This window comes from Lipotes vexillifer, unplaced genomic scaffold (genome assembly GCF_000442215.2).
Source record: "Lipotes vexillifer unplaced genomic scaffold, Lipotes_vexillifer_v1.1 scaffold1375, whole genome shotgun sequence".
Classification (NCBI taxonomy): Eukaryota; Metazoa; Chordata; class Mammalia; order Artiodactyla; family Lipotidae; genus Lipotes; species Lipotes vexillifer.
The window spans coordinates 480193-503032 of record NW_006773119.1 but is presented as its reverse complement, the minus strand read 5'-3'; the positions used below and the strand labels follow the sequence as shown (position 1 = coordinate 503032).

Below are 22840 nucleotides of genomic sequence, written 5' to 3'. Positions count from 1 at the left end.
TTATACCTGCACTCTGAAAAATAAGTATTTGGGAAAACTATGTAAATCTAAGCATTTTAACACATACCTATGACTTACGAAGGAAGTGATGTAGAATTATTACTTGTATACCAAAATGCAGAAACAAGCCACAAGAAGTAAAAATGAAAGACAGGGTAGTTGGAATCAAAACACATTGCTCCTCCTCCTTCTATGGGCAGCCTGTTCTTTACTTCTGAGAGATCAACTCAAGGGCATAAGAAATAGAATTCTAAAGAGATAGCTTTGTAAACTATGTAAGGATGTTCTTACATATGGTAATTTTATATAATTTAGTATCAAATACCTTTCTCAACTACTAGCTAATACCCTTGTTCTGTAGTCAAACAGGAACAGAAATAAAGAGAACTGATGGTAAAAGGAACCAGTAAGCAGTATTAATAAGGTGGTCATTCACTTTATGTAAGAAATCAGCTGAACAAAGATTATCAAAGATTAGATCACTCCCTAACACCATACACAAAAATAAGCTCAAAATGGATTAAAGACCTAAATGTAAGGCCAGAAACTATCAAACTCTTCGAGGAGAACATAGGCAGAACACTCTATGACATAAATCACAGCAAGATCCTTTTTGACCCACCTCCTAGAGAAATGGAAATAAAAACAAAAATAAACAAATGGGACCTAATGAAACTTAAAAGCTTTTGCACAGCAAAGGAAACCATAAAATACCAAAAGACAACCCTCAGAATGGGAGAAAATATGTGCAAATGAAGCAACTGACAAAGGATTAATCTCCAAAATTTATAAGCAGCTCATGCAGCTCAATAACAAAAAAACAAACAACCCAATCCAAAAATGGGCAGAAGACCTAAATAGACATTTCTCCAAAGAAGATATATAGACTGCTAACAAACACATGAAAGAATGCTTAACATCGTTAATCATTAGAGAAATGCAAATCAAACCACAATGAGATATCATCTCACACCAGTCAGAATGGCCATCATCAAAAAATCTAGAAACAATAAATGCTGGAGAGGGTGTGGAGAAAAGCGAACACTCTTGCACTGCTGGTGGGAATGTGAATTGGTACAGCCACTATGGAGAACAGTATGGAGGTTCCTTAAAAAACTACAAATAGAACTACCATATGACCCAGCAATCCCACTACTGGGCATATACCCTGAGAAAACCATAATTCAAAAAGAGTCATGTACCAAAATGTTCATTGCAGCTCTATTTACAATAGCCCGGAGATGGAAACAATCTAAGTGTCCATCATCGGATGAATGGATAAAGAAGATGTGGCACATATATACAATGGAATATTACTCAGCCATAAAAAGAAACGAAATTGAGCTATTTGTAATGAGGTGGATAGACCTAGAGTCTGTCATACAGAGTGAAGTAAGTCAGAAAGAGAAAGACAAATACCGTATGCTAACACATATATATGGAATCTAAGAAAAAAAATGTCATGAAGAACCTAGGGGTAAGACAAGAATAAAGACACAGACCTACTAGAGAATGGACTTGAGGATATGCGGAGGGGGAAGGGTAAGCTGTGACAAAGCGAGAGAGAGGCATGGACATATATACACTACAAAATGTAAGGTAAGGTAGATAGCTAGTGGGAAGCAGCTGCATAGCACAGGGAGATCAGCTTGGTGCTTTGTGACTGCCTGGAGGGGGGGGATAGGGAGGGTGGGAGGGAGGGAGACGCAAGAAGGAAGAGTATGGGAACATATGGATATGAATAACTGATTCACTTTGTTATAAAGCAGAAACTAACACACCATTGTAAAGCAATTATACTCCAATAAAGATGTTAAAGAAAAAAAGATTATCAAGAAAAATAATTTTAAAAATTTGGTGATGGCATGAAATTAGGAAGAGAGCATTCAGTTAAAAAATGTAAGCAATAGGGGCTTCCCTGGTGGTGCAGTGGTTGAGAGTCCGCCTGCCGATGCAGGGGACACAGGTTCGTGCCCCGATCCGGGAAGATCCCACATGCCGCGGAGCGGCTGGGCCTGTGAGCCATAGCCGCTGAGCCTGCGCGTCCAGAGCTTGTGCTCCGCAACGGGAGAGGCCACAACAGTGAGAGGCCCGCGTACCGCAAAAAAAAAAGACAAAAAACAAAAACAAAAACAAAAAAATGTAAGCAATAAATAATAGAGCAAGTTTAAAAATCACTGAAAATATGAATATATATTTAGAATTATTATAACTTCTAGGTGAATTGAGCCCTTTTACTGTTATGAAGTAACTCCATTTATTTCTATTAATGCTTTTTCCCTTAACACTTTTTTGGTTTACCATTAATATAGCTACAATAGCTTTCCTTTAGTCAGTGCTTGGATGATATATATTTGTACTTTTATTTTTAACTTTTCCTTATTATTATGTTTACATCTTTTTCTTAAATAGTATATAGAAGGATGTTGCTTATTTTTGTCCCGTCTGATTAGCCAATGAAGTAGAGCATTTACTCTATTAATATCACAGAAAATGTAATCACCTGTAATGAGTACAAAAGACACTGCAAAGGAAAGTGTAAGAAATAAGACACTATGTTAATATGTTTTCAATCTTCAGAAATAGAGTATATTGCAAGAAAAACTGAATGAAAGAGATGTAAATGATGTTGAATTTTAAAGTTCTATCCTTGGAAGAAATATTAATTTCTAGATTATATGATAAGTGATATCAGACATAAACATAAATCAATATTCCTGGTTTAATTTTGTCAATACAGTTGAAAAAGATAATTTTTGACCAGGAGTAATAAAAAATGTAGACTAAATTTTAAAAGTTTATATATGAAAAAAATACAAAAGGGCCTTAGAAATCTGAACCTCAATTATTCATTGAATAATACAGAATGACTGTCTTAAGAGGGAATAAGAGCACAATCACTAAAGCTATTCACATAGAGCACTAATACCTATCTAGAATCAAGGGGAATTCTGCCCCAAGAAACGAAAAGGACTATATGGCCTTCATGGTTATTCTCTTCAAATTTTAAGACTATTTTGTGACATTTATATATATTCAAACACATACATATCTCTTATAAGCATCCTTGTGTAAGCTTTTTTTTTTTAAAAAAAGATCCAAGTTATAAAAAAGGAGAGAGGCAACAAACATCATACCTTATCACAAGCCATTAACTATGACTAAAACAAGTATTAGAAGAGATATATCATTCCCATTAGTGCCAGAAAAATATATTTCCGGAGCATAGGGAAGTGATTCCCCTCTTATTTCTCACTGACATTCCCATTTGTCCACATGTAAACACAGGAAAAGATGGATGACACCAATATTTGTTCAGTTCCTTCAAGGTATCTAGGACTGAGTTAGGTACTTCTTAAATGGATATCTTGTAAGCCTTCAATAACCTTATGAAAAAGGCACTGTAACTTGGAAAAATTAACAACATGCCCAAAGATACAAGTTATTAAGTGGCAGAGCTGGAACTTAAGCCCAGATCGAACTTTATTTACATCATACTGCCTCCTGAAATGCAAATAAGCTGGACTATAAAATCAAACTCTCTATTCCAAACCATTAGATTATTCTCCAGTATGAAAATTAAGCTCAAACTCTTTCAGCTAATATCTATTCAGTTAGTTTTTTATGAGGGTATTCTGAAATAATTTAGCCCAGAAGAATTTTTTTTTTTTTTTTTTCGGTACGCGGGCCTCTCACCGTTGTGGCCTCTCCTGTCGTGGAGCACAGCCTCCGGACGCGCAGGCCCAGTGGCCACGGCCCACGGGCCCAGCCGCTCTGCGGCACGCAGGATCCTCCCAGACCGGGGCACGAACCCGCGTCCCCTGCATCAGCAGGCGGACTCTCAACCACTGCGCCACCAGGGAAGCCCCAGAAGAATTTTTTTTAGGATTTCCATGAAGAAACAGTTTTCTTTCAGCAAAAGTCATTAATAAAATGACGTACTATTAAAAGAAGCTGTGGGCTCTCCTTCCCTGAAACTGGCAGTAAGTTAAATGTTCTCTTAAGATTCCTGTCACCAAAGATCACTATCTTATACATGTAACTGACATCATTCTTAGAACACCCCTGGAACAAAGAAATAAAAGATACCCATACATGCTTGCAAACTGAAAAATTTAGGACAACAGTGATTCAATAGTCTATGATAGGGCTTCCCTGGTGGCACAGTGGTTAAGAATCCGCCTGCCAGTGCAGGGGACACGGGTTCGAGCCCTGGTCCGGGAGGATCCCACATGCCGTGAAGCAACTAAGCCCATGGGCCACAACGGCTGAGCCTGCACTCTAGAGTCCGCGAGCCACACCTACTGAGCCTGCATGCTGCAACTGCTGAAGCCCGCGCACCTAGAGCCCATGCTCTGCAACAACAGAGGCCACTGCAATGAGAAGCCCGCCCACGCACCACAATGAAGAGTAGCCCCCGCTCGCCACAACTAGAGAAAGCCTGCGCGCAGCAACAAAGACCCAATGCAGCCAAAAATACATAAATTAAAAAAAAAAGCAGCAACCAACCCACAGCTGCAGCCAGTTAAAAAAAAAAGCCTATGATAATGCAAGAACTAGAAGGTAGTCATCTCACTAATTAAATAGTAGTTAATAAAACATACACCTGTCATTCTCAAATGATTCTCATATATAGTTAAAAAACCTTTAAGATGTGTTTCATTGCTATCAAATTCAAAACACTATTTATAATGAAGTGTGTACAAGAACAAGAATTCCAATAGAATTTAACCACTAGTTCTAATTTGCATTATCACCCTGGACAATTAATGCTTCAATTTCCTAAATCGTAATGTAGAGAAAATTTAGAGTTGTTCGAAGTCACAAAGATAAGAAGTTGCAGAGCTGGCCTTGAACCAGGTTTTTCTAATTCTATAAACTGATTTATATTGTAAGTATAATAGAGGATAATAAAGACTAAAGGGAAGACCACTTAAGAACACTTAAATGCTAATTTTTACAAACTTCTGGAGGCAGAGTGTGGAAAAGCATGTGTGATGGTTAATTTTATGTGTCAGCTTGGCTTAGCCATGGTACCCAGACATTTGGTTAAACATTATAATGGATATTTCTGTGGCACTTTTATGGATGAGATTAACATTTAAATCACTGGATTCTGAAGAAAGCAGATTGCCTTCCATAATGTGGGTGGGCCTCATCTAGTCAGTTGAAGGCCTTAATAGAACAAAGACTGATCTCTCCCCAGGAAGAAGGATTTCTGCCAGCAGACTGCCGTTTTGTTTTTCTTTTAACTTTTTATTTTATATTGGAGTATAGTTGATTAACAATGTTGTGATAGTTTCAGGTGTAGAGCAAAATGATTCAGTTATACATATACATGTATCTATTCTTTTTCAAATTCTTTTCCTGTTTAGGTTTTACGTAATATTGAGCAGAGTTCCCTGTGCTATACAGTAGGTCCTTGTTGGTTATCCATTTTAAATATAGCAGTGTGTACATGTCAATCCCCAACTCCCCAAACTATCACTTCCCCCCACTCTTCACCCCTGGTAACTATAAGTTTGTTCTCTAAGTCTCTGTTTGTTTTCAGTTTCAGTTTTGTAAATGTTCATTTGAACCATTTCTCTTTAGATCCCACATATAAGGGACATTATACTATATTTCTCTTCCTCTGTCTGACCTACTTCACTCAGTATGACAATCTCTAGGTCCATCCATGTTGCTGCAAATGGCATTATTTCATTCTTTTTAATGGCTGAGTAATATTCCGTTGTACATATGTACCACATCTTCTTTATCCATTCCTCTGTCGACTGCATTTAGGTTGCTTCCATGTCCTGTCTATTGTAAACAGTGCTGCAATGAACACTGGGGTGCATGTATCATTTTGGACCATGTTGTTCTCCAGATATATGCCCAGGAGTGGGAATGCAAGATCATATGGTAGCTCAATTTTTAGTTTTTTAAGGAATCTCCATACTGTTCTCCATAGTGGCTGTACCAATTTACATTTGGACAAACAGCGTAGGAGGGTTCCCTTCTCTCCACATCCTCTCCAGCATTTATTGTTCATGGATTTTTTTGATGATAGCCATTTTGACTGGTGTGAATTGATATCTCAGTGTAGTTTTGGTTTGCGTTTCTCTAATAATTAGCCATGTTGAACATCTTTTCATGTGCCTCTTGGCCATCTGTATGTCTTCTTTGGAGAAATGTCTATTTAGATCTTCTGCCCATTTTCTGATTGGGTTGTTTGTTTTGAAGATATTAAGCTATATGAGCTGTCTGTAAATTTTGGAGACTAATCCCTTGTTACAGGTCACTTCATTTGCAAATATTTTCTCCTAATCTGTGGGTTGTCTTTTTGTTTTGTTTATGATTTCTCTTGCTGTGCAAAAGCTTTTGAGTTTAATTAGGTCTAATTTGTTTAATTTTGTTTTTATTTCCATTACTCTGGGAAACAGATCAAAAAAGATACTGCTGCAATTTATGTCAGAGAGTGTTCTGCCTATGTTTTCCTCTCTTGACACTTTTATTCAACATAGTTTTGGAAGTCCTAGCTATGGCAAACAGAGAAGAAAAAGAAATAAAAGTAATCCAAATTGGAAAAGAAGAAGTTAAACTGTCACTGTTTGGAGATGACATGATACTATACATAGAAAATCCTAAAGACACTACCAGATAACTACTAGAGCTCATCAGTGAATTTGGTAAAGTTGCAGGTTATAAAATTAATACACAGAAATCTGTTGCATTTCTATACACTAGCAATGAAAGATCAGAAAGAGAAATTTAAGAAACAATCCCATTTACCATCACATCAAAAATAATAAAATACCTAGGAAAAAACCTACCTGAGGAGACAAAAGACCTGTACTCCAAAAACTATACGACACTGATGAAAGAAATCGAAGACAACACAAGTAGATGGAAAGATATACCATGTTCTTGGATTGGAAGAATCAATATTGTCAAAATGACTATAATACCCAAGGCAATCTACAGATTCAGTGCAATCCCTATCAAATTACCAATGGCATTTTTCACAGAACTAGAACAAAAAATCTTAAAATTTGTATGGAGCCACAAAAGACCCTGAATAGCCAAAGCAATCTTGAGAAAGAAAAACGGAGCTACAAGAATCAGGCTTCCTGACTTCAGACTATACTACAAAGCTATAGCCATCAAAATACTATGGTACTGGCACAAAAATACAAATATAGATCAATGGAACAGGATAGAAAGCCCATAAATAAACCCACGCACCTATGGTTAATTAATCTATAACAAAGGAGGCAAGACTATACATGGTGGAAAGACAGTCTCTTCAATAAGTGGTGCTGGGAAAACTGGACAGCTACATGTAAAAAAATGAAATTAGAACAATTCTTTAACACCATACACTAAAATAAGCTCAAAATGGATTAAAGACCTAAATGTGAGACTGGACACTATAAAACGCTTAGCAGACTGCCTTTGGATTTGAACTACAGCTCTCTCCTGAATAACCAGCCTGCATATCAGATTTTGGACTCACTAAGCCTCCGCAATAACATAAGCCAGTTCTTTAAAATTTCTTTCTCTCTCTCTCTGTTATACACATGCACACACACACACACACACACACACACACACACACACACACACATCCTGTTTCTTCTGTTTCTCTGGAGAACCCTAATACAGCATGAGAATGAGAAACTCCTGCCACATATTAGTTAGAGCCTTCAGTACCTCACTTTCAACAATGGATAGAACAATCAGAAGATCAACAAATAAACAGAAGACTTGAACAACACTATAAACCAATGAGACCTAACAGGCATCTACTGAGCACTCTATCAGACAACAGCAGAATATACATTCTTCTCAAATACACATGGGAAATTCTCCAGAAGAGACCATATTATGTTAGATCATAAAATGAGGCTCAATAAATTTAAAAGGACTAAAATCATACAAAGATGTTTCCTGGCCACAATAAAATGAAATTAGCAAATTAAATCCATTATTGAAAACTGTCAAAGATGGGCTTATTTAAAACATTTAAGAAATAAATAATCTTACACAAATTCTTACAGAGAATAATTGGGAATATTTTCCAACTCATTTTTATGAGGCCAGCCAAAACCTGAGAAGGACATCACAAGATAGGAAACTTACATACCAATCACTATCATTAACTTAGATGTAAAAATCCTAGGAAAAATATTAGCAAATTGAAACCAGTGACATATTTTTAAAAAATTGTGACCAAGAATTTTGTTCCAAGTATGCAAGTATGGTTTAACATTTGAAAATTAAGTAATTTACCATATTAAAATAAGGAGAAAAAGCATATAATCACCTCAATAGATGCAATGTGATAAAACTCATACATTTATAATTTTTAAAAAACGCTTAGAAGATAAGGAATATAAGAAACTTCTGTAATCAGGAAAAGAATGGCCACAAAAATTTTACAGAAATCATCATACTTAATGTTGAATTATAAAAAGCTTTCTTCTTTGGATGGCAAACAAGACAAGATGCCCTTTCTATAACCACTTCTATTGGATACTGGAAACACTGGATAATGTAATAAGGCAAAATAAATAAATAAAAGGCATAAAGATTAAAGAGGAAGAAATAAAAGTCATTATTTACAGATGTTATGATTACATATGTAAATACCCAAAAATCTACCATCTATTAACATTAATATGTGAATGTAAGGTCGTCACTGGATACAAGGTCACTATACAAAAATCTATTCTAAGAAGTGATCATACCAAGAACAAACAGAGGACAGAATTTTAAAAGATACAATTTATAATAGCATAACAAATATCAAACATCTAGGATTAAATCTACTGAAATACATGCAAGCCTTCTAAAATAAAAACTGTGACATAAATGGAAGAAATTAAAGATCTAAATTAATTTTAAAAGTCACCATTTTTATGGACTGAAAGACTCAATGCTGGTAAGATATCAGTTCTCCCCTAATCAAAGCACAGATTTAATGTAATCCCAATCAAAATCCTAGCAGGGTTTTTAAAACTGAAAAGTTGACTCTGGAATGCAGATAAAAATACAAAGAACCAAGAATAATCACAGCAATCTGCAAGCAAGAATAAAGCTGAAGGACTTATGCCATGGGATATCAAGAGTTATTATAAACCTATAGCAATTGAGAAACTATGGTATTAATACAAAATTAGACAATTAAACCAATGAAACAGAAGAAAATTCAGAAACAGACTCATGTATCTAAACTCCCAATCGAACAGAACAGAATCCAGGACTATCTCCATGTAAATACAGTGAGGAAAAGAACGGCTGTTTGGAGAAAGATGCTGGATCTTAATCATATGGGGATAAAATGAATCTTGATCCAAATCTCACATTATACATACAAAGCAAATCCACATGCATTGTTGATTTAATGTGAAAGCAACACAATTAAAGATTTTTTAAATAGGAGAATATTTTTAGAACCATGGTTAGCCAAAGTTTTCTTACATGGGGTAAAGAAAGTGCTAACCAAAGTACTAACCAAAAGAACCAAAGTAACCAAAGAACCAAAGTAACCAAAAGTAACTGAGCTACATTAAATTAAGAACTTGTATTCACAAAAGGACACTTGTTAAAAAAACAAATATGCAAGTCACAGATTGAAATATATTCGTAATATAAAACATGCCCATCAGAAAATGCCCAGGAATGAAAATAAAAGACCTTAAGAGACATACGGCACACAGAGACCAAGTCTAATGTGTGCTTTTTGAGAAGCACTACAAATGTCAAACTGAATAAATACAAAGAAAACCACACCTAAGTGTATAATATTTAACTGCTGAAAATATATGACAATGAAAAAAAAAATTTTTAACAATTGCCAGAGAAGGGTATTCCAGGAAGATGTTAGTGGCATTCTGGTGGGCAAAATAATGGTTCCCAATGATGTCCATGCCTTAATTCCCAGAACCAGTGAATATGTTACCTCACATGGCAGCAGGGGATTTTGCAGATTTGATTAAGGTTAAGGATACTGATAAGAAGAGGCTACCTTGGATTATTTGGGTGGGCCCAATCTAATCAAATGAGTTCTTTAAGGCAGAGAAACCTTTTGTGGCTGTGGTTAGACAGAGGGAGATGTGACTAAGAATAAGAGTTAGGGAGATGCAATGTTGCTGGCTTTGCAAGTGTAGGAAAGTGGCCACAAGCCAAGAAATGTGGGCAGTTGCCAGAAGCTGGAAAAAGCAAGGAAATGGATCTGCCCCTGGAAACACTAAGTAGAAAACAGACACCTTGATTTTAGCCCAGTGAGACACATGTTGAAATTCAGGTCTACTGAAATGGAATATAATTAATTTGAGCCACCAAATTTATGGTAATTTGTTATGGCAGCAATAAAAAACAAACACACAAGAGGTACAAATCTCCTCATAAAACATACAGAAATTTTTTTTTAGGTTAGGTGAAATAATTCATGGCAGACCAATGCTCTTGCTAAAAACTAGAAAAGCCAGAAAAAAAGTTTATATTGTTTAAGTTATTAGAAAGGTGCAGACAAGTGGGCTAATGACATGCACTTCTGTTTTTCCTCAAAGCATTTGCACATTCTGAGTGTGGACAAGAGGCTGAGAACCAGGCCTTGGATTAGGACAAAGGTCATTGCTGTGACACAGAGAAACTAACAAAGCTTTTGATGGTTGTAGGAGGTGGGTGATGAAACTAGAGTTTTATGAGGCTTTAGATATACCACTAGTCTCTCAATCATGACATTTATTGATTTATGAAGCTGCCTGGGACTACTAGGTAGATAACTCAAAAGTATCTGAAAAGTAGAGCAGATATTAGTACAGTCTTATGGTGCTTAAGAAATAAAGATCTGTCAGGGCAAGAGGCCTTGAAAACTCAAGAAGCAAAAACCCTAGAAGTAATATTGACACTTAAGGAACTGTATTTTTAAACTGAAGACTCTTAACAATCTGGACTAGCTAAGCAAAAAACTTGGTCTTGGCTCAGGCAAAGCTTATTTCTGGGGACAGAGCACCCAGCAGAATTTTTTTGTGGATCACACTAGGCTAGAGATGTAAAACTGAAGACTAGAAGAGCCTCAAACACATGAAAGGTCCTTGTCAAGATATTTGCTAAATTTTGAAGGTGTGCCAGGTTGGGGGCAAAAAGTTAATCCAAAAATGACTGAAAAGCAAAAGAACTATCTCATATAATCAGATGGTACTTAAAAGACAAACATCCATCAGGAAGAAAGACTTTGATAACACAGCAGGTGAGAGTTGAAAGCCCTGGAAAGTAGTGAATTGACAGTTGACCATTTGCAATCACATTTTCCCTGAGGACACCTATTTCTGAGAATAGCTGGAACTAGCCATAAAGCTGGTGCTGGTGGACAGAGAAACCAGCAGACATCTTGGTGACTATGCAGAACTGGTGTCACAAAAACAGAGACTAGAGGGCACTCAAATACATGAATAATTTCTGAAGCTCCCTGCTGTGGGAATGTAAGGAACTAAGCCTAAAACCTCTCACAAGCAGGGTGGAAACTGTCTCAGTTTCTTGGTACTGAGAAGACAAAGACATGAAAGGCTCTAAACTGAAAACACTGGAAGCTCATGCCTAAAAAAGAAGACTGAACTGAGATTCAGCAAAAGTTTGATTAAAGGTAAACTGAGATTTACCAAAACATCAACATATCCTCAACCCAATTCAGTCTCTTTTAAATCAAGGTTATCGGTCTATGATGCTACCTGTCTAGTAGAGGAAAGAGGGAACCCTTTCATCACCTGGAAAAATCTGAACTTGTTTTAAACATAATATCTAAAATTTAATTATAAAATAAGTGGTACATAAAGAGTCAGAACAACATGACTGGTAAGCAAAAGTAAAAAGACAAAGGAAGCAGATGACAAATTTAATCCAGGTACTGGAGTCAGGAAACAAGCACTTTAAAATAATTATGATCAACATGTTTAAGAAAATAAATGAAAATTTGGACAAAACAGAAATAAAGATTAAGGAGTTCAAAAAATTGGCATCTATAAAAATATATCAGAGCCATTTTATATCTAAAAATTAAGTAGCTGAAATTAAAAAAAAACTTAATAGATGGATAACAGCATATTGGAAACAGCAGAAGACAACATCAGTGAACTAGAAGATAGGTTCACAGGAAACATTCACAATAAAAGACAAAACAGAATGATAAATACAGAAAGGAATGCAAAACACATGTGGGAGACAAAAGGTATAACAGATGTAACCAGACACACAAAAAGTAAGGAATAAAGGAGCAGTCATACAGCATATATGAAGAGATAACAGGCTAGAATTTCCCAAACTAATTTATGTCAGGAATTTATACATTCAAAAAGCTCTGAGCATCCTGAGCAGAGTTAATACATAAAACCAAATTTTTGAAAATAAAGGCAAGAGAAAATATTAAAAGAAGCCAGAGATAAAGGACATTACCTTCAACGTAGCAGGGGTAAGACTGACAACTGACTTCTCAAGGAAATGATAAAGCCATAAGATAACAGAATGACATTTTTAAAGTACAGGAAGAAAAACATCTGCCAACAATCTTTCACAGATTTAGTAGATATGTAAATAAATAATTAATAAATAATAAGTAAATGGAAATAAGCAAATTTTCCAACGGTAGGCCTGCATCAAAAACACTAAAGAGAATTCTTCAGGCAAATGGGAAATGATCCAAATTAAAAAAAGAATCCAAAAATAAAGAGCAACAAAAAAGATGGGTATGTAGATCAATATAAATATTACTATAAAAAAACAATATAGAGGCAAATATAAATGAACATTACTGTATATCAGTACTATCAATGCACTGTGGGATCTAAAATGCTTGGCAACAATAACTTTAAAGGGGAAAGTGATGTAAATGTAAGTGTTCTAAAATTCTAGCATTATCAGGAACCTGGAAAAATAAAAAAACTTAGACTATAATAAAGGATAGATGTATTTTATAGTACAACTATTAAAATAATAATAAGCAAATATATACCCTAAATTAAAGGGAAAAAAGGGAATAAAAAGTCTGCTTGTTAAAGGAGGTACGAAGGAGATAAAAGCCCAACAATATCAGTAAATTAAATGACGACTCCAAATAAAGTAGGGGAAAACTGAATAATAAAAAACCCAACTATATAAGACACATACCTTAAATGTAAGGACAGAGAAAGGGTGAAAGTAAAAGGATGAAAAATACAAGATCTTTCCTAGAGATAAAGACATTTTACAACACTGAATAGGTCTATCAGTCAGAACAAAAACACACTCTAAACCTGTATGTACCCAATAATAGTTTTAGAATATGCAAAACAAAACCATGGACCATTATCAATTCACACCCTCTGGAATAGCTATAATGAAAACAAACAAACAAACAAACAAAAAAACCTAGAAAGTACAGTGAATTAGCAAGGATATGTAGAAATTAGAACTCTCAATCATTGATACTGGAACACTTTGAAAATCTCTTTGGCAGTGTCTTCTAGAGAAGAATATGCACATTCCTTATGACTCAGCAATTCTATTTCAGGTATATAATGAACAGGAATATGTACACATATGTTCATCAAAGAACATATACAATAATGTTGATAACAGCACTATTAGTATTAGCCCCAAATAAAAAGTAGCATAAATTGATAAATGATGGTATTATTAGAATACTATTAAAACAGGGGCTGACAGGGCTTCCCTGGTGGCGCAGTGGTTGAGAGTCTGCCGGCCGATGCAGGGGACATGGGTTCTTGCTCCGGTCCAGGAATATCCCACATGCCGTGGAGCGGCTGGGCCCGTGAGCCACGGCCGCTGAACCTGCGCGTCTGGAGCCTGTGCTCTGCAACGGGAGAGGCCACAACAGTGAGAGGCCTGCGTACCGCAAAAAAAAACAACAACAAAAAACAGGGGCTGACAAACTATTCTTGTGAAGGGCCAGATAGTATATATGTTTTCTATGTTATGTGGTCTCTATCACAATTACTCAATTCTGCTGTTGTAGCTTAAGAACAGCCATAGATAACATATAAATAAATGAGCCTACCAATGTTCCAATAAAATTTTAAATGAAATTTAAAACTCTGAATTTTGCCCATAGGCCATAATTTGCTGACTCCTGCTATATAGCAATAAAAATGAAGTATATGCATGTCACAAACATAATGATCAACCAAAGAAACCAGATCCAAAAAAAAAAAATACTGTGTGATTCCATTTACGAAATGTTCAAAACCACACAAAACTAATCTATATGTGGTTAGATATTAGAACAGTGGGGCACATAATGATGGAAACGAGGCACCAGAGGCACTTCTGGGGTGTTAGTAATGTCGTGTCTCTGACTCAGATGCTGTTCACACATGGGTTCACTTTGTGAGAACCTATGCTGTAGAATTTAGGATTAAAGTATGTTATACTGAAATTTTAAAAAAAGTTAAGGACCTAGAATATAGTACTTTAAAAAAATCCATGGAAAACATCTGCAACAAAATGAAGTGACAAGATATTCACATGAACCCCAAAATATGAGATGAGAACAAACTACAGTTGTTACAAGAGACATTTTGGTAACATTACCTCTGGAGGAGAAATCAGAGGAAAGCACTGAGGTATCTGATACATCAGGTAACTTCAAAATAACAAAAGAGAGTTTCACTCAAAAGCTGAGAAGTGGGGAAAAAAACCCTCAGTAGGCCAATTTAAGAAGAGCAACTGGAAGACGTTTTCCTACTTCCATAGTGATGAGTATGAAGGGTTTACAGGAAATTCTGAAGGAGCTAGAGCAGTCTGGGACCCATTAACTCTCAAAACTAACATGCCAAAGTCACCTTTCAAGACAAAACTTTACAGTGAATAAAAACATCTGGGAAAAGAATCCAAACTGATCAGGGAAGCAAAATTGAAGAAAAATTCTATATAAAAGTTGGGAAGAAAAAGCAAGTCTGGAAATCTCTAAGTTGCCGTATTTAGAAACAAATGACAAAAACAGAAGAAAAGAGCTCTCAAGCTACCAAGTTAGAAAAGTAAATCTAAATCATATGTCCCTTCTAAAAGTTCAGGAAAAAAAAAATTCACACACACACAAATCATCATACATGGGTTTTAGGAGGGGAAAAGTTTTAGGAGGGGAAAAAAAGACAAAAAATCTTCATTGTGAATACTAGAAAAGAGATAATTTATTTTGTTTCTCAAATATGGACAGTGCCACAGAGAAAACAAACAGATGAAGCAGTTTCTCTTTTTAGAAGTATTCCAGAAAATAAAGAATGGATGTCAAAGTTGTAATAGTACCAGTTTTGTAAGTCCTATGCAATGCATCTTGGAATTGGAATTGCTATGAAGAGACAGAGAGACATAGAGATAGAGATAGAGATAGAGAGAGAATATGAATGAATATGAATGAATATGAATGGATCAGGCATTATATGGTCAATGATGAAAGACACAGCATGACTCTCGAAAATAAAAACTGAATCTGATTAAGCTTCTAGATACCCTGACCAATTTAAAGGTAACAATGAAGACAAAAGAACATGTTTAACAACACCAAGGGAATGATATCAGCAAAATCTTATGGGAAATTCAACAGGACAAATGATACAGTTCTTTCAATAAATAAAATATGCCAGAGGAAAATACAGTGCAGAACAAAAAAATAGAGAAGGAGCCTATGGACTAATAGAAAATTAAAAGATACATTAAAAGAGGAACCAAGACGGTGGAGTACAAGAATGTGCTCTCATTCCCTCTTGTGAGAACACCAGAATCACAACTAGCTGCTGGACAATCATTGACAGGAAGACACTGGAACTCACCACAAAAGATACCCCACATCCAAATACAAAGGAGAAGCCATAATGAGATGGTAGGAGGGGCACAATCACAGTAAAATCAAATCCCATAACTGCTGGGTGGGTGACTCACAGACTGCAGAACACTTATACCACAGAAGTCCACCCACTGGAGTGAAGGATCTGAGCCCCACGGCAGGCTTCTGAACCTGGGGGTCCAGCAATGGGAGGAGGAATTCCTAGAGAATCAGACTTTGAAGCCTGGTGGGATTTGATTGCAGGACTTTGACAGGACTGGGGGAAACAGAGACTCCACTCTTGGAGGGAACACACAAAGTAGTGTGCGCATCAGGACCCAGGGGAAGGAGCAGTGACCCCAGGGGAGACTGAACCAGACCTACCTGCTAGTGTTGGAGGGTCTCCTGCAGAGGTGGGGGGTGGCTGTGCCTCACCGTGAGGACAAGGCCACTGGCAGCAGAAGTTCTGGGAAGTATTCCTTGGCATGAGCCCTCCCAGAGACTGTCAGTAGCCCCACCAAAGAGCCCAGGTAGGCTCCAGTGTTGGGTTGCCTCAGGACAAACAAGCAACAAGGAGGGAACCCAGCTCCACCCATCAACAGTCAAGCAGACTAAAGTTTTACTGAGCTCTGCCCACAAGAGCAACAGTCAGCTCTGCCCACCACCAGTCCCTCCCATCAGGAAACTTACACAAGCCTCTAAGATAGACTCTTCTACCAGAGGGCAGACAGCAGAAGCAAGAAGAACTACAATCCTGCAGCCTGTGGAACAAAAACCACATTCACAGAAAGATAGACAAGACGAAAAGGCACAGGGCTATGTACCAGATGAAGGAACAAGATAAAACCCCAGAAAAACAATTAAATGAAGTGGAGATAGGCAAGTTTGCAGAAAAAGAATTCAGAATAATGATATTGAAGATGATCCAGGACCTCGGAAAAAGAATGGAGGTGAAGACCAAGAAGATAAAAGAAATGTTTAACAAAGACCTAGAAAAATTAAAGAACAAACAAACAGAGATGAACAATACAATAACTGAAATGAAAACTACACTAGAAGGAATCAATAGCAGAATAACTGAGGCAGAAGAATGGATAAGTGACCTGGAAGACAGAATGGTGGAATTCACTGCTGTGGAACAGAATAAAGAAAAAAGAATGAAGAGAAAGGAAGACAGCCTAAGAGACCGCTGGGACAACATTAAATACAACATTCGTATTATAGGGGTCCCAGAAGGAGAACAGAGAGAGAAAGGACCAGAGAAAATATTTGAAGAGATTATAGTTGAAAACTTCCCTAACATGGGAAAGGAAATAGCCATCAAAGTCCAGAAAGGGCAGAGAGTCCCAGGCAGGATAAACTGAAGGAGAAACATGCCAAGACACATAGTAATCAAATTGGCAAAAATTAAAGACAAAGAAAAATTATTGAAAGCAGGAAGGGAAAAATGACAAATAACATACAAGGGAACTCCCATAAGGTTAACAGCTGATTTCTCAGCAGAAACTCTATAAGCCAGAAGGAAGTGGCATGATATACTTACAGTGATGAAAGGGAAGAACCTACAACCAAGATTACTCTACCCAGCAAGGATCTCATTCAGATTCGACAGAGAAATCAAAAGCTTTACAGACAAGCAAAACGAAGAAAATTCAGCACCACAAAACTAGCTCTACAACAAATGCTAAAGGAACTTCTCTAAGTGGGAAACACAAGAGAAGAAAAGGACCTACAAAAACAAACCAATAACAATTAAGAAAATGGTAACAGGAACATACATATCAATAATTACCTTAAACATGAATGGATTAAATGCTCCAACCAAAAGACACAGGCTTGCTGAAGGGATACAAACATAAGACCCATATATATGTTGTCTACAAGAGACCCACTTCAGACCTAGGGACACATACAGACTGAAAGTGAGGGGATGGAAAAAGATATTCCATGCAAATGGAAATCAAAAGAAAGCTGGAGTAGCAATACTCATATCAGATAAAATAGACTTTAAAATAAAGAATGTTACAAGAGACAAGGAAGGACACTACATAATGATCAAGGGATCAATCCAAGAAGAACAGATAACAATTATAAATATATATGCACCCAACATAGGAGCACCTCAGTACATAAGGAAACTGCTAACAGCTATAAAAGAGGAAACTGACAGTAACACAAAAATAGTGGGAGACTTTAACACCTCACTTACACCAATGGACAGATCATCCAAAATGAAAATAAATAAGGAAACAGAAGCTCTAAATGACACAATAGACCAGATAGATTTAACTGATATTTATAGGACATCCCATCAAAAAACAGCAGATTACACTTTCTTTTCAAGTGTGCACAGAACATTCTTCAGGATAGATCACATCTTGGGTCACATATCAAGCCTCAGTAAATTTAAGAAAACTGAAATAATATTAAGCATCTTTTCTGACCACAGCACTATGAGATTAGAAATGAATTACAGGGAACAAAAATGTAAAAAACACAAACACCAAAAAAACAAACAAACAAACAAAAATTGGGCTTCCCTGGTGGTGCAGTGGTTGAGAGTTCGCCTGCCAATGCGGGGGACACGGGTTCGTGCCTGGGCTGGGAAGATCCCACATGCCTCGGAGCAGCTGGGTCCGTGAGCCATGGCTGCTGAGCCTGCACATCCAGAGCCTGTGCTCCGCAATGGGAGAGGCCACAACAGTGAGAGGCCCACGTAGCGCAAAAAAAACAAAAACAAAAACAAACAACCCCCACAAACACATGGAGGCTAAACAATACGTTATTAAATAACCAAGAGATCACTGAAGAAATCAAAGAGGAAATCAAACAATACATAGAGAAAAATGACAATGAAAACACGACGATCCAAAACCTATGGGATGCAGCAAAAGCAGTTCTAAGAGGGAAGTTTATCGCTATACCAGCCTATCTTAAGAAACAAGAAAAATCTCAGATAAACAATCTAATCTTACACCTAAAGGAAATAGAGAACGAAGAACAAACAAAACCCAAAGTTAGCAGAAGGAAAGAAATCATAAACATCAGAGCAGAAATAAATGAAATAAAAACAAAGAAAACAATAGCAAAGACCAATATAACTAAAATCTGGTTCTTTGAGAAGATAAACCATTAGCCAGACTCATCAAGAAAAAGAGAGAGAGGACTCAAATCAATAAAATTAGAAATGGAAAAGGAGAAGTTACGACAGACACCGCAGAAATACAAAGAATCCTAAGAGACTACTACAAGCAACTCTATGCCAATAAAATGGACAACCTGCAAGAAATGGACAAATTCTTACAAAGGTATAACCTTCCAAGACTGAACCATGAAGAAACAGAAAATATGAACAGACCAATCACAGGTAATGAAACTGAAACTGTGATTAAAAATCTTCCAACAAACAAAAGGCCAGGACCAGATGGCTTCACAGGTGAATTCTACCAAACATTTAGAGAAGAGCTAACACCCATCCTCCTCAAACTCTTCCAAAAATTTCAGAGGAAGGAACACTCCCAAACTCATTCTATGAGGCCACCATCATCCTGATCCCCAAACCAGACAAAGATACTACAAAAAACAAAAAGTACAGACCAATATCACTGATGAATATAGATGCAGAAATCATCAAAATATACTAACAAACAGAATCCAACAACACATTAAAAGGATCATACCCCATGATCAAGCAGGGTTTATTCCAGAGATGCAAGGATTCTTCAATATACGTAAATCAATTAATGTGATACACCATATTAACAAATTGAAGAATAAAAACCATATGATCATCTCAATAGATGCAGAAAAAGCTTTTGGCAAAATTCAACACCCATTTATGATAAAAACTCTCCAGAAAGGGGGCATAGAGGGAAGCTACCTCAACATAATAAAGGCCATATATGACAAACCCACAGCAAACATCATTCTCAATGATGAAAAATTGAAAGCATTTCCTCTACAATCGGAACAAGACAAGGATGTCCACTCTCACCAGTATTATTCATAGTTTTGGAAGTCCTAGCCACGGCAATCAGAGAAGAAAAAGAAATAAAAGGAATACAAATTGGAAAAGAAGAAGTAAAACTGTCACTGCTTGCAGATAACATGATACTATACATAGAGAATCCTAAAAATGCCACCAGAAAACTACTAGAGCTAATCAATGAATTTGGTAAAGTTGCAGGATACAAAATTAATGCACAGAAATCTCTTGCATTCCTATACACTAATGATGAAAAATCTGAAAGAGAAATTAAGGAAAAACTCGCATTTACCATTTCAACAAAAAGAATAAAATACCTAGGAATAAACCTACCTAGGGAGACAAAAGACCTGTATGCAGAAAACTATAAGACACTGATGAAAGAAGTAAAAGATGATACCAACAGATGGAAAGATATACTATGTTCTTGGTTTGGAAGAATCAATATTGTGGAAATGACTATACTCCCCAAAGCAATCTACAGATTCAATGCAATCCCTATCAAATTACCAATGGCATTTTTTACAGAACTAGAACAAAAGTCTTAGTATTTGTATGGAGACACAAAAGACCCTGAATAATCACAGCAATCTTGAGGGAAAAAAATGGAGCTGGAGAAATCAGACTCCCTGACTTCAGACTATACTACAAAGTTACAGTAATCAAGACAATATGGTAATGGCACAAAAACAGAAACATAGATCAATGGAACAAGATAGAAAGCCCAGAGATAAACCCATGCACCTATGGTCAACTAATCTATGACAAAGGAGGCAAGGATATACAATGGAGAAAAGACAGTCTCTTCAGTAAGTGGTGCTGGGAAAACTGGACAGCTACATGGAAAAGGATGAAATTAGAACACTCCATAACACCATACACAAAAATAAACTCAAAATGGATTCGCAACCTAAATGTAAGACCGGACACTATAAACCTCTTGGAGGAAAACATAAGAAGAACCCTCTTTGACATAAATCACAGCAAGATCTTTTTTGATCCACCTCCTAGAGTAATGGAAATAAAACCAAAAATGAACAAATGGGACCTAATGAAATTTAAAAGCTTTTGCACAGCAAAGGAAACCATAAACAAGGCGAAAAGACAGCCCTCAGAATGGGAGAAAATATTTCTAAATGAATCAAAGGACAAAGGATTAATCTCAAAAATGTATAAACAGCTCATGAAGCTCAATGTTAAAGAAACAAACAACCCAATCCAAAAAATGGGCAGAAGACCTAAATAGACATTTCTCCAAAGAAGACATACAGATGGCCAAGAAGCACATGAAAAGCTACTCAACATCACTAATTATTAGAGAAATGCAAATCAAAACTACAATGAGGTATCACCTCACACCAGTTAGAATGGGCATCATCAGGAAATCTACAAACAACAAATGCTGGAGAGGGTGTGGAGAAAAGGGAAACCTCTTGCACTGTTGGTGGGAATGTACATTATTGATACTGCCACTGTGGAGAACAGTAAGGAGTTTCCTCAAAAAACTAAAAATAGAATTACCGCATGACCCAGCAATCCCAGTACTGGGCATATACCCAGAGAAAACCATAATTCAAAAAGACACATGCACCCCAATGTTCATTGCAGCACTCTTTACAATAGCCAGGTCATGGAAGCAAACTAAATGCCCATTGACAGACGAATGGATAAAGAAGTTGTGGTACATATATACAATGGAATATTACTCAGCCATAAAAAGGAACGAAATTGAGTCATTTGTTGAGGCATGGATGGATCTAGAGACTGTCAGAGTGAAGTAAGTCAGAAAGAGAAAAACAAATATCATATATTAAAGCATGTATGTGGAACCTAGAAAAATGGTACAGATGAAGTGGTTTGCAGGGCAGAAGTTGAGACACAAATGTAGAGAACAAAAGTATGGACAACAAGTGGGGAAAGCTGTGGGGGGCTGGGGATGGTGGTGTGCTGAATTGGGCGATTGGGATTGACATGTATACACTGATGTGTATAAAATTGATGACTAATAAGAACCTGCTGCATAAAAAAATAAAATTAAATTAAAAAATTTAAAAAACTAATACTAAAGTTTCTTTGGGTTATTTGTATGGAAATATATTAATATAAATGTTTCAGACATTACATGAAATTCCTAAAAATCTTATATGTTCTGGTATAATGTTATAAGTCATAATTCTAGTTATTACTTTAAAATGTATATCTCAGAAATAACTAAATTTCCTTGTCAATTGCATTGTTATGAACTTTCATCAAAATTTTAACTGTGGTCATTTTTAAGTCTTTTGTCATTTACAGATAGTTCTGGGTGTACTCTGATGCTTTTGCAAAAATGTTCTTATAAAAGGGTTTCATCTTCAAGGAATTCATGGAAAAGACTCTTGACAAGTATAGGTTTCTGGTAACTGATTATACTGCTGAACTGAATGAATAAGCATTTTCAGAACTCTAATGGAAAACTGATGAATTCATAAAAGTGCTAACAAAAGATCAAGATAAAAAAATTAATTACATGGGACTGAGTGAACTGATGAGGATGATTATAATTTTGTGACTTTCTGTTTGAATAATAAAAAAAAGGATACATTAAGAGTATTGTTAAAATGACCATACTACTTATGGCAATCTACAGATTCAATGAAATCCCTATCAAAATACCAATGGCACTTTTCACAGAACTAAAACAAGTAATTTTAAAATTTGTATGGAAACAAAAAAGATCCCAATTAGCCAAAATAATCTTAAGAAGAACAGAACTGGAAGAATCAAACTCCCTGACTTCAGACTATACTACAAAGCTACAGTAATCAAAAAAAATATGGTACTGGCACAAAACAGACACATAGATTCATGCAACAGGATACAGAGCCCAGAAATAAACACACACACTTATGGTAAATTAATCTTTGACAAAGTAGGCAAGAATATACAATGAAGAAAAGACAGTCTCTTGAATAAGTGGTACTGGGATAACTGGATAGCTACATGTAAAAGAATGAAGTTAGAATATTCTCTAACATCACATACAAAAATAAGCTCAAAATGGATTAAAGACC

The 22840-nt window shown here is 36.3% G+C and overlaps 1 protein-coding gene across 3 annotated transcripts in view; it reads right to left on the bottom strand.

The window, feature by feature from the left end:
• Positions 1-22840, bottom strand: part of SPATA6 (spermatogenesis associated 6) — a 150530-nt gene that overhangs the window by 8663 nt on the left and 119027 nt on the right. The gene's annotated exons all lie outside the window — the stretch shown is intronic.